Here is a 12,446-nt window from a genome sequence, read left to right as displayed (position 1 = left end):
ACCTTCTCTCTCCGGCTTGGTTCCTCGATCTTGCACTGAAGGCAGTGAAGGCAGGTCTAGATGCAGACGCTGATGATGGAGTGAGGGGTTAGTGTTGGGCCAAACTGGATCGCCAAGACCACCACCTGACTACCATCCGTTTTTCATGTCCTGTGTGTTCTGACCATCTGTGGAGGTCTGCGGCTACTGTGGCCGTCTCATCCTGCAGGGGGTCATGAAGTCAGGTACAGACCGTTGAAAGGCTGTTGAATGTTAAGGTGCAAGTGGGTTATGTGTTGAGACAGTGGAATGGTACACATCCCGCACTACCTAAGCTTTTAGAATTCCTGTAATACCTCCACTCTGTGCAGTGTTGTCCATTTAGGGAGCCTAGATAGCGCACACGTACTGCAGGGTTTCCCTATATTGGGAATCTTAGAACTGTGCGTCTTAGGAGCTGTGATATATCGGAGTTTGCGGTGCAAAGCAGTTGATGCTTTCTGTTTGAAGGTGGTGTTGTCCTGATTTAACGTGTTGCCATTGCATTGTAGTTTTTTTTGGGGGGGGTTGGAAAATGTTATTTTATTTTACAATATTTACAATGAGAAGATAGGAAAAATACAATCCTATGTTAAACACATACTTCGCAGAACATTCCCATTTTCATTAACAAAATTCCTCAAACCACCCACCCCAGGATTCACAAGACTTCACATCATAGGTCATTACTCAGTACAATGTAAGGAATTTCCCCCAAATGTTTTCAAATAAGGTTGAAGGTTCATCCAATTTTTTCTTTATTAACATGGCCAGTAAGATGACAATGCTGATGGGCCAGGCTCCAAAGGGGTGAGTTCCCCAGGGGAGAACCTCACCGGCACCCAATGCCCAGGCAGGCTGGCGCCAACTGACACAGAGAGAACCTTCATTCACACCCAAACATTCCACGATCACCGTAACATTCTCTCGCTGACCTCACTCATTCGGGGACACAAGTGTGGCACCGAGATGCAGATATAACACATCTGCCTCTGTAACAAGACAAAGCTGCAGTGCTGTGGACGCTCACACGCATACACCTGCAGCCTAAGAACTTCAACCCAGCACACACAAGCCAGTAAGCAATACTACAACCAAACAGTCCAAGGACACAATGTACCTTCAGTCCAGGGCTCTCACCCCTGTGCCTTGAGGCTGCCACAAAAAAGAGCTAACCTGCCAGACAATAGTGGCTACTTGCCAACAAACAGTCTCTCTAAAAGAAATGAAACACCCACTGGCTTAACAGTGCATTGTTAAAAGCACATATGAGCAGTTGTGTGGCTTGATGGAGGTTTCACTTGTTTGATTGGCTTCTAGTACAGGACAAGATGATTGTATAGCGTGTGATGTCTCTCAACCCCACTGACTGGTGGCTGGTGTGATGACGGCCTGCTGCATTTATCCATTAGGTTCTTGTTCCCTGTGACTGTGCCTGGTCTATACTTATCCACGTACTAGCTCTGGGCTCAAAAGGTTGGCAAGAGCACAGAACTATCAACGTTGTAGCATTGTGTGAACAAAGCAAACAAGGCCAGGTTTGAGGGCTCGTAGTAAAGGTACCGTTGAACACACTAGCATTTTTACTGAGGCTGTTCCCGAGCCTGAGAAAAGGGAAAAAAGCATTTCAAATGAAGCTGGTTAAATAACTGCTTTTTTCTTGGAAATTGAGGGCTATCCCTGTAGGAGTGATTGGAGGTAAACTCTGGCTCATTCAGTGAAAGGCTCTAAGAAACTGTACCATCTAAATAGCGAAGGCGTGGCCATGCTGGTGCCTGCAGACAAAATGAGAATTGAACAGTTGGGTGAAAAGGTCCACGTGCCTTACAAAGCAAAGATCTCAAGTTACTTTCCCCCATGATCAACAAAATCCTTCAGCGAAGTGTTCCAGGCGAAAAGCATGGAAACGTAGTTGAGGCGCCAAGGCCCCCTACAATACATGTTACAGTGACATTTCGGGACCTGTACTAGGTGAAATTGAGCACATACTAAGGGCCTGATTCAAAGAGTGTTTTCCTATGGGATTGTGCCATTATAAAATGCTTCTGTGAATCAGGCTCCAAGTATCTAACCCCCCCACCCCCGTTATTGGTGTGGGTTTGAAAGTGAACTAGTCCCTTGTGATATATTGACTGACAGACTGAGCATGTCTCCAGGTCTGTTTGACACATTGGAATCGAACTGCACGCAGGAGGTGAGTGTTTGATCGGGGAAGATCAATGGGATGCCTCCTCATGTGAAGAGCAAAAGGATTCCAGTCTGAGTTCCCTGGCTGCTCTAAACCTAGTGCTTCAGTCATTTATTTTACTTTTTGCCATGGTAGTGTATGAAGTCAGGGCAAATCCAACATCGCTGAAGGAAATTTGCTCATTACTGCTGTCCCGGAACATGGATTGTACAGAACTGTCCAAGGATACTATATTTGCAGTTGCAACGAATGGTGTTGTGAGGCCAAACAATATAGGGCCTCACAAGGCCAATGCGGATTCAGAAGTCACTCCAATCTTATGTAAGATCGTGACACCGTCTCCAAAAGATGAAATCTCTGTACCCAAGCTAGTTTGGTCACATGAAAAAGCCTAAAAACATGAAAAAATCTACTCAGCAGAGGAACAGAGCATCAAGAAAATGTTTATGAACCATGTTCCATGTGTCATATAGCCTATTTGGAACCAAGTCAAGAACTAAGAGGGCAGGAGTGCCCTTAATTACAAAAATGACGTTAGAAAATAGACACTGATCCAACACATTGCCGGCAAACAAAACAAATTTAACTGGTTCAAAGGACCTGGAATTGCATTGAGTGAATAGGAAAAAATACAAGAAAAACCTGCCAAACCCAACGTGGCTGAAGTGGAGTATTGAGAAGTAATGAGTATTGAAGTATTGAATACTAGACGCAGTCGGGGAAAATCAGGCACCATTTTCACCTCGGTACGCAGTTTGATATCTCATATGGTGAGTGGACACATGAATCACCTATCACAAAATCCTTCACAGAGGGATCAGGATGGCTCACTTTTGAAATAGAGAATCTATATTCCAGGTCATCCTGCAGCCTCTGATTCTAGGAGAACAGAGAACAATCTTCCCCTTTGCCCTCTGAAACCTCTACTCTTCGAATCTGTGTTTGAGGAGGAGCACAAGATCCTGCAGAATACGGCAAGAGTATTGTCTTTGCTCTCTTCAATTCCCGATCTGTCTTGGATCTCAACGCGGGACATCAAATGAGTCCATCGGTTTGACAGAGCCGGTTTGGATAAATGCGCTGTCCATTTTGTTTCTAAACTGATTGCAAACTTAGCTTACTCCAAGTTGAAATTTTCTCCAAGGCTTTCAGAATAATTATATTGACAATGAGCTTGAGCAGTACAATCATCCCTTGCATAATTTGACAGTAACCTGCCACTTTGAACACGATCTTCGGTGTCATACTCACAGAATCCAACCAGATGCCGGATGGGAATGGCTTGCGAACACTCTACTACCAACCCCATCCTCCCGGCCAGGTTTACAGGGTAGAAATTCTGTGTTGGAACACCCGAGGGTATAACTCATTCATGCATGGGGTTCAGTCACTGAGGGTGACAAAGTATGACATTATTCAGTTCCAAGAAACCTGGTTGTCGGAGAGTTTAGTTATTGATGGTCGTATTGTAAATCACAAACTGGCCATTAAAGGTGCAAGGGGCCATCCATGGGTAGGCCTGTTAACAGCTATAATTATTAGTGAAGGTCGCTCCCTAAGGAATTGGCAGTGTAAATCTGAAGCCCTGTTGGCCATGGAACTAATTGATAATTTGGGGTTGTTCACATTACACATGATGATAGTGAATATTTTTTTTAACTCGAACTGATCTCCAATTGAAGAAGTGATCAATGAATTAGAAAATGTGCTGAAAATAGTGGAATAATATTGATCCCTTTTCTCCAATTGTTCTAGGGGGTGATTTTAACTGTGAGTGCACAGTGTTTGAAGAGGAAGTTGGCTTTGGGGAGGAAGGAGTGTCTATCATAGTTGAACCACCCTTGAGACCTGAAAAGAGGTCGGCACATGACAGGTAATGGTCCTAGTTTATTTCTAGATGGGAGTTTGTTCAATCCAACTTACTTTTTCATGCTACATGGGCAAAAACGCCCACCTGGCAGAAATTAGGTGCCAAAGCCAAAAGTGTAAACCAAAGAAATGTATGCTTCTTTGAGCTATTGAAGACGCCTCTGAGTGATCACTCGATGCTCTGACTTATTTGGGGCTTTCTCAGTAGTTGACACCAGTGGCCCTACAAACCTAGTTATAACAGGGAAGAATAATAGGGTGTGGAAAATTGGGAATGTCTCAAAAGTTAACTTCAAATTGAATAATTGGTGGGCTACAATCCCTGATGAACATAAGAACAACGTAACACTCCCCAAAGACTTTGCTCATATACCAGCTAAATTGGGTATGATTGGTTCTGAACAAGGTACGCTCCACACAGCCCCATTTGCCTTGACTCATAAGAATACATTTGACAAATTCATCAATGATAAAAAAAAAAAGGAGACAAGGCACGCAATAAAGTTACTGAGGCTGACTTTGTGAAATATGGCAGAGTTTGTAAAGGGGAAAAGAAGGCTTAAATTGGCGTACAGTAAATGGCTGAAAACCCATAGACTTCCAGTTTACATCAGAAAAAAAACGATGTTTATTTCAGAAACTTGTTGACAAAGATACCGTTCTATTTGGTGGATTTTAAATCGTAACCCTGGTCAGCAATCAATCCTGCAATCTTGCTGTGTACTGGAGGGAGCGTGATGCGAGTATTTCTTTAAGAAATGTAATCCAATTTCGTAAAACACAATCCTCGTCCATAACGACATCAATGTGGCAATTAATAAACTGAATAATTCTAGAGCCACTGGACCAGACAGGGTGTCGTATCCGTTCTATATAGAAGATCCCACTCTATGGTCAAACATTTTATTTAGAGTGTTCACTCCCATATTGCTGATGGGCTGACTTTGATGAGCATGTTGGCTTTGTCTGCCTGCACTTCTGATATAGGTGAAACTTTTGGAAAACCTTGTATGTGGCAATATTGGACCTAAGTGCAGCTTTTGACAACATTGAAACCTCCATTTTATGGGTAAAACTTAAGATGTGGGGAATAATGGTGGGTCCGTTGAGAAGGATCCAGCTGCTCTATGTGAAAAATTATGTGAAAGTGTGACTGAACAGTCAGGGGCCCTGTCTAATCCAATACCAGTTACCAAAGGAGTTTGGCAAGGGTGTGTACTGGCACCCACCTGTCACAGGCTCGCCCTGCTCTCCACGATACCGGTGCTCATCCAGCACCCTCACACCATCTCAGGTATTCCAGGCACTAGGACACAAATAATACACAAGGCCAGACGTGGGATCAAAAAGCTCTGTAATGTTAACAACCACCAGTGCTTGGGAGGGCTGCATTCGGTTCTGCTCCTCCCAGGTCCGGCTCATACTTATGTACAATGCAGAAGCTACATATTATTCTCCTCCCATTAACAGTACATATGATAACATTTGCCGAACAGGGAGAAAGAAAGCACATTTCGTAAAAGCAGATTTTCTTTGCATAGCAGCATCTGGCAGCCATGGGACTTGAGCCAACAGCATCACTGTGTGCTTCTCAGGAGGTAGGGCTGTTCTCATGCCCATCTCGGAGGCCTATGGCATTCCACAGATCAGCTGCTGTGCTCGGAGACATCACTTGGCAAGGATGTTCAGATGTTAGGCCAGTCCCTTTGTATCCGATGAATCTCAAAGAATAATCTCAAAGAAACCAAGAGAGAGTGCAGAATCAGAAATGTAACATGTAACACCACCCTCTTCAATCTTTATCTAGCTGACATGTGGAAAGAAAGTTTAGCTTGGAATGGCTCTGCCTCGACGTGGCGCAACCTTGGGGTTAATTTCATCACCTATGCTGATGATTTTATACTTATAGACTATAAACCAGCTGGCTTACAAAGGCTTTTGGATGGAGTACAAGCCTTTTTGGGGAAGAATTATCTAGAAATGAATCCCCATAAATCATATACAATGGATTATTCAACTAAACATAAAGTGAAATCGTATACATGGAAAGTAAATCAGATAGTGGTTAAGCAAGTAACTACCATAAATTATCTAGGTTTCCTGGTTTCAGCAAAGAATCATCTTATGATACAAAAAGGGAAAATGGAATCGAAAATCAGGCCATGCATTTCACTGATGAAGGTCCTGAAAAATAAACTCTATGCATACTCACTACTCCCACTAATTGACCTATATATGTTAAAGATCACAGAAACAATATTATATGGGTGTGAGTTGATCCATTTTTCCAACAGAAGATTATTTTACAGAATGGAAGGGAACATCTGGAAGGCAGTTTTGGTCCTTCCAAAGTCCATTCCGCTTTCTCTCCCCTCTCCCCTGCGAATACTACTGAAACTACACTGAATCTGCAACTGGGCCATTCACCGTTCTCGGCCCAGCCACTCTCCCCTGCACTGCCTCCACGGCAACCCCTGCACTACGGGACTGTGTCTGTATCCATACAGCACCCCTTCCCAGCACTTGTCTGCACTTACCTCGCACTTGCCACCAGCTGGCCCTTGTTATTTATCCTGTATGCTGTATGCTAATAACCCTGTACTACACTTTCCCCTCTCCCTTTCCCCCATGCACTTTTCCCTTCCCCTCTACCATTGCACTTGCGCGATCTGAATGACACCTGCCTAGTAAGATCGTTGTCTGTCTCCCCTTGTTCCCCCCCTGCCTCGTCGCGCCTTGAAACACTTGTGTATAGGCGCGTTACAAATGCCTTATCATATCATATCATATCATAAAGGTTGTCTAACGTTTGATGACATTTACTGTTGCTGCAACCAGAAACTGAACTCGGTAGTTCATTTTGAGTTGTTACCTTTTGGCATACAAACGATAGCAAGGAAAGGCAAGTGATAACAAGTAACAAACATCAACAATATTATGGCTTAACATACTTTAGACATGACAAAAGTAACAGAAGATGCATAAGCAAACATCTCCTAGAATATTGTATGAAAAAACATGCTTTGCACCCAATGAAAACCAAAATGCTCCCACTTAATAATGCACTGTCCTTCAATTAGAGAAATTGATCTCTGCTTCGCCAGGATTTCGGGTTGGATGCTAAAACCTAGAAATGACATGGTGTATTATTTACTATGTTGGTTCAACTTACATCTGACACGTAACAAGGTTAAGCATTGACAACACATATGTTCACATGATGTAGCATATAGGACATAAGGCAAAGGAAATGAAAGGGCCCATTCAGTAGAAGGACAAGGATACTGCTGTGTGTGGCTACCATAGGAGGTTGTTAGCAACCATTTGCTTTTCTGAATGCTGCATTCCCCTCCTGTGATGCCATGTCAGAGATTTCTTTTATTCATAATTAATTGATGTGACCTCGCGGCCGGGATGCAGCATGTTATCAGCCAGGTATTTGTTGGTTCAACAAGTATAACACATATCTAATCCTTTCCAGAGCTCCAATTTGCCTGTCTCAAACCTCGGAAAGGCCCTGATTCACAGAACATTTCCCAATGAGGTTTTGCCATTATAAAAGCCTTCTGTGCATTAGGCCCAAAATATGTGCGGCAACCATACCTATGTAAATGAAAGATGTTACCCAAAAAATACCTTCAGTTTTATGGGAAATGCCACAGGTTTTGTTACTCCTCCTTCAGCAAGTCATTTCTAGCAGCCATCGTGCCATTATACCTAACCAGAAAGTCTGAGGATGAAAGACTCCTGCTATCAATGTATTGCACAGTTCTATTGACTGCCCAACTGCTGCTCCAAGAATTGTCTCCGCTGCCTGTGAGTCAGGAAACACCCCAATTACACCCCCCCACACCACCCTTCCGCAAACACCCTCACCATCCTGTTCTTTCCTAACAACGTTACTCCCTATTACAAAAATAGATGGGGAAGGTCTAAAAAAAGTCCTCAATGAAGCATCTGAGCTCGCCCTGGCCAACATGAATGGCAAATTGCTGGACTCTCACATTTATATATCTCGTCTCTGTCCCAATCACAGACCTGACTCCCCAGTGCTCTGGTCGCACATTATTTAAACCTGTCCTTTGAGGCATATTATTGGTCCAAGCCTGCCACTGTCTTCAAAGAGCAGCCTCTGGTTGTTCCACCCATCTGGTTAGCCCACCAATGGTAGCCTACAACATAGTCAGATACGTCTTCATACCACCCCCCCCTTTATTTGCAATGCATTAATGTGGACAAAAAAACACTATCCCACAGGGGACAACTGCTGATTCTTGCCCTCATGTAAACCAAAGTAAGACTGGATGAGGTTAGCTCAGTAAACATTTAATGGCAACACTGTAGAGTCGGGACAAGACAGTGCACAATTACCCCACCTCTTCAGCAACAACTTTTGATAGATTTTCAGAAGTTGATTTCAATACAATCAGTGGATGATTTGATGACTTTACTAAGGAGGAGTTAAGGCCTCCGAATTAGAAATGTGTTCTTTTATGTGTAGACAGGCAAGCCTAGCCTCCTTGCGTTACTTTCCCAGTTCTGCCGATATAACGAGCACAGATGTGCATCCTAAATAGAATTAAGACTACAACTCTCTTATCATCATGTTTTTGAAGCTGCTTCGGCGTGGAAATCATGGGTATACCTTTGGCAGTGTAAACGTGACTCTGGAATAATTTAGTAAGCCAGCAGAATACACAACCTCTCAGGAAGCACAGCATTCGTTGCCAAATGTATCTCTCGATCATGAATGCAAGTGCATCATTGAACAGGGAGTCTTTCTATGAGGCCTAGTACTGGATACAAGGCCTAGTCTTGCTTATGTCAGTGAACCCACCACACACCATTTTTGTGTGTACACTTCAGTCTCTATTCTGCTGAGGCTGGAAGAAATCGGAGCATATGGAGTGTCGATGTAGTTTGCTCAATGGCATCACTTCACGAGGGTCAGCAATGCCTCCCATGTTTGTTCCAAAGGGAAACCTACGACCAAGCAACCCTAATAGGGCAGGTAACAGAGGGAAGATCTTAATTATGCATGAAGGATCATTGGAAGAAGCACTCACCACATTTCCGGAGGGTGTTCCTCTATTTTGTGTTCAGAGTGCAGCAGTCGTCATCTGCCAGGAACTGAAGGCACACACTTGCTATCAGTAAACTTCCGATGTTACATCTGTCACCCCCACTGTTGTTCACACCACACCCCTGTGGTTCTCCACTGCTTTCAAATGGGTCAATTCTGCTACAGGAATAAGTAGAATGAGCCTAGCTCGGTTGTCTATAGTTAGTCAGGGCTCCACTTGGCAGTCATACAAGTCGCAACTTAAATTTGCATACCCTTGTTTACGCCTTCTGGAGAGCCGCTTGCATGCTAGGGTAGTAGAGGGTAGACCCACTAATCTAATCTATTTCAGGAGCCCACTCTTTCCTGCAGCATAAAGTAACTTTTCTGCCCAAAAACCAGCACATGAGTATGTTATGTCCATACAAATGATGAGGCCGTGTTGACCCTTACCAAAGCGTGGCCGACAATTTTCGTATCACTGTGTTGAAATGTTATGTTCAGATCTCCTGTGTGCATCAGGTCTGGTTATTTTTAGTTGTCATAATGTAGTCCTGTGTTGTGCTTTGATGCTGAAAACATACTTAAATACTTAAAAAGTAGGCCAGGAATGTTCAGCATCCTATATAACTCTAGGTCGTTCTACTTGCTTTCACTACTTGCGCCAGTGATAGGACTGCGTGGACCTAAGAGGTTCCCAGAACGAGCATTGTAAGAGGATGGCAGTACGATTTCATTTGACGTACACTTGAAAGTGTCCCCTCCCAAACAGTGCTTTATTTTGTAGTATAGAAAATAAGGATTTAGTGTCAGGTACTCGAGAGCAAATTCACTGGCGTAGCAGACACGATGAAAAGGGATGGCAGAGGTTGCCACGTGCTGATGAAACGCAGACAACAAAGCCCAGAGGAGAAGTGCTCCTGCCTGCACGTCGATCAGAGCTGCGTTCGAGCGCGAGGGTGAGATACACGCCCGCACCTGAGATGGTCGCAGGTGATCCATCTCTGAGATGAATGTAGTCTCGTCGTGCACAATACACTGGCACCAATTATGGGGAAATTAAAGGAGATAGATGTTCTGGATGCCCCCTCTCTCGTGATGGTTATGAAGGCAATGCATGGAGACACATGGCTACTTTGCTGTAGCTCAGTGGTTCGAGCATGTGAAAGAAGAGCATGTCAAAGCAGGTGGACTGGCAAACACGTCACACGAAACTACAATAAATTGCATCCATTTATATTCATTTGTCCGTTCCGCCTCTCTGCCAGCTGCTCTCCTACTTCGTATTTGGAGCTAGTGTTTTTATCTCCAAAACTATCAGTCGGCCGCAGTTACTGCAGTGCAAAATGACTATTGAAAACAGCATTTTGCAGTGATATTCGTTAAAGGTTTTGTGAAAGAAGCATTATTATCAATTTCACTAACAAAAGAACTGATTTTCAATCTCAAGAATTATTAGAGAGATTTTGCAACGGTGCAAATTCTATTAGTACTGGTAAAAAAATGCCCTGCTCTAAAAAAAGGGAGCAAAAAAACAGTATTTCAGAGAACCGAGGTTTGGACCCTCGCAAGACAAGGCCTCAGTGTTGAGTGATGCAGGTGTTTAGCAGGGATGGGGTAGCGGCACAGATTGTGAGCGGGGACGACTTTACCCTCCTGCCTGCGGCTGCAAGGTAAGAAGGTGCTGGGAGAGTTAACACTGCTACACTCCATGCAACCCCCCTGACCTTGTGCCCTTTCTCCCTCTTGCACACCCGTTGTTTCCCGGTCCTCACACCCCCACACGCTCGCTTTTCCCCTGCCTATGTGCGATCCCTCGCAACCTAGGCCGCGTGTGTTCCCTCACAACTTAGGCCATGTGCACTCTCTGCTTCTCCAGCTTCATGTGCTCCCTGGCACCAGGCCAAAACACAACTTAGGTTGAATGAGCTCCCTTGCAACTCAGGCAGTGTGCGCTCCCTGCTTCTCCAGCTCTGTGTGTCCTGTCAACCCCCGACAGTGTTCCATACCTCCCTCTAGCATCTAAGCCCCCTTCCCTTCACTAGGCTATTGTTTGTACTCTATCAACATTGTTTTGTGCTGCACAGTTTTTGGCATTACATTGATTTGCCTCCCTTTGCATCCCCCCTTGTGCCTCCCTCCTGTCCGACCCCTAGCACTACCCGCTCGCTCCCCCTGCTTGGGTTTACCTATACCTCGCCCCCCTCTTATTGGCTGCACCCTCTATGGTGCTCTCTGTCTCACCAATCTTCTCTAACTGCTTTTCTATCGACTATCCTATCCCTGTCACTAGGTCTGGCAGGAAGAAGCTCACAAAGGACATCCTGGTCTCCAACCCAGGCCTCCCTACACTGATTCCTACACCAGTGCTTCCTCCAGACAGACCCTTACCAACATCCTCTATGTCTTTCCCTCTACAGCCCTGTGGACCTACCATATGGTCTCTGTTCTCCCTCCATTGACCTCTTCTCCCATTAATGGTGGCACCCGGTGGGTGGCCCCCTCTTTTTGATAGACGCTTCCCGTGCCTTATCAACTTCATTTCTTCTTAACCTGTCCCTCCTTGCCCCTCCCTGGTTCCTGTGCCGCCTTCTTCCCCTGCCACCCCTCTGGCAACCTCTGCCCCTTCTCTGACCACCCTGTTGCCTCCTTCCTCTGCCACCTCTCTGGCACTCTCTTATTCCTCTCTGACTACCAGGCCTTCTCATCCTTCCTTCTCTTCCCATTCTCGGGAACCTCCATCACTTCCGCAGGGCTTACCTCTGGCCTGTACCTCTCCAACGGAAGTCCTTCAAATGTGGCAACCTGTTCCACTTCACTACTCTCAACTCTTGCTCTATGGTCAAACACTCCTCTGGCATCTGCCATCTCCTGGAAGATCTTGATTTGGATGTACTCAATCTCACTAAGACTTGGTTCATGGCCAGCTCTGTCACAAATGTTGACACTCTCCTTCCCGATGGCTACAAGATCCTCTGTGAACTAAGAACCAGCCGTCTCAGCGGGGGTGGAGCCTTGATTTTCCCAGAGTGGATCACTGCTTCGTCTGTCCAATGCAAGACTGCTCCTCTTTTGAATGCCTGGTCTGCAGGCTCACTGTCTTCTGGCCTCTCTCTCACTGTGGCCAATATCTACAGGCTCCTATCCAGGTCACCCTCTTCCACTCTGAGTGGGCTGACCTCTCCTCCTCTACCTCTCAACTTCTCCTCCTCTGATACCTGAACATCCACCTGGATGCTACTAGCCCCTCTTTGGGACTCTTTCGCAACCTCTGCAACGTTCTCTCTCTCTCTCGCTCTATTCTTCCCT

Source organism: Ambystoma mexicanum, chromosome 6q (genome assembly GCF_040938575.1).
Source record: "Ambystoma mexicanum isolate Mex_15411 chromosome 6q, UKY_AmexF1_1, whole genome shotgun sequence".
NCBI lineage: Eukaryota > Metazoa > Chordata > Amphibia > Caudata > Ambystomatidae > Ambystoma > Ambystoma mexicanum.
Note: the sequence above shows the minus strand (reverse complement) of the source record.